We start from the raw sequence: 1,659 nt of genomic DNA on the forward strand, positions 1-1,659 counted from the left end.
TGCAATCAAGCCTCACAGCAGGCTCCATGTGAAAGCCAGGTAGGCTGTCATAATTCTGAGTAGCCATAGTTTGGGAGACTTTTATACCTACACTTGACTTAGTGGGTCCTGATTGTTTCCTGCCATACAATCCCTAGAATCTCCTGCTGTCTCTCAGATTCTCATGATGTAATGCTGCACATTCTCTAGGCTAAGCAACCCAGACAGGGTACACACAGATCCTGTAATCTGAATTACTTTCATCAAGCACTTTTGAACTTGTGGTTCTGCTCCTCAGATACAGACTCCTAAATTGAGTGTGCTTCCACTTTTGAACTGAATCCTGAATTTCTACTTCAGGAAAGCATTGGCCCTCATGCCTGGGAGTATTAGAGAATCTATGGACATATTTTAAAAGCTCACCAGATTCACATAGGTACATTTTTAAAAATTTTTTTATTTAATTAAATGTATTTATTTATTTATTTTGTTTGTTTGTTTGTTTTTGGAGACAGGGTTTCTCTGTGAAGCTCTAACTGTCCTGGACATTGATCTGTAGACCAGGGTAGCCTTGAAATCAGAAATCCGCCTGCCTCTGCCTCCCAAGTGCTGGGATTAAAGGCGTCTGCTACCACCACCGGTTTCACATATCTAAGATTTAACCACACCTATAAACTGTCAAGCATTAAACTGGACTCTTTAATAAATTAGGAACAGGTTATCATTTTGTGTAACATTCGACAGGCAGGTCCTAAGGACACCTGATGCACTCACAGCTGGTGCCTGAGGCTTGACCCCTGTACTGGCTAGTTTGATGTCAACTTGACATAACATATAGACATCTGAGAGGAGAGAACCTCCACTTGGAAAATGCCTCCAGATGATCAGGCTGTAAACAATCTGTAAGGCATTTTCTTGATTAGTGATTGACAGAGGAGGGGCCAGCCCATTGGTGGTGGTACCTGGGATCTATAAGAAAGCAAGCTAATTTAAAATGTGTGATGCATTACATACACACACGTGCATGTGCATACATGTGCATTAATATAGAGACTTATAAGTGTGTAAATCTATACTTATATATGGAAATGGAATGGAACCCCAGGCCTATGTGCTCTACCATCAAGCTAAGTTCTCAGGGCCGCCCTACATTTTTTTTAAAGTTTTAATTTTAAATTAGTCTATATAATTACGTCCATTAAACAAAAACCATGGGATGCTATCATCTTGGATTGAATTCCTTCACCAGGTACCAACACACCAGACCAAACCAGCACAAACTCACCCATGCTTAGTGCCACATAATCCAAATGAGATGGTAGAGAAGGCAGACTCCAGAACAGACTTGTTTTTTTCCAGAAAACAGAAGACTTCAGTCTCTGTGGCACAGACTCACAGCAAAACCCCTTCTAGTAGCCTGAAGAAGCCATTGTCAACTGATCAGCTTTTTCACATGATTCTACTGCCTTGTTCTTGTTTTACAAAACCCACTCTTCTGTTACTACAAAAGGTAAACTCATTTTATCTTGTAGAATGAATATCGATCCATATTTATAAATTGAAGACAAAAATTAATTAGATATTAGATACACAACTAAGAGAGAGACAAGAAGGAAGAAAGAAAGAAAGGAAGGAAGGAAGGAAGGAAGGAAGGAAGGAAGGAAGGAAGGAAGGAAGGAA

The sequence above is a fragment of the Grammomys surdaster genome, unplaced genomic scaffold (genome assembly GCF_004785775.1).
Source record: "Grammomys surdaster isolate TR1022 unplaced genomic scaffold, NIH_TR_1.0 242, whole genome shotgun sequence".
NCBI lineage: Eukaryota > Metazoa > Chordata > Mammalia > Rodentia > Muridae > Grammomys > Grammomys surdaster.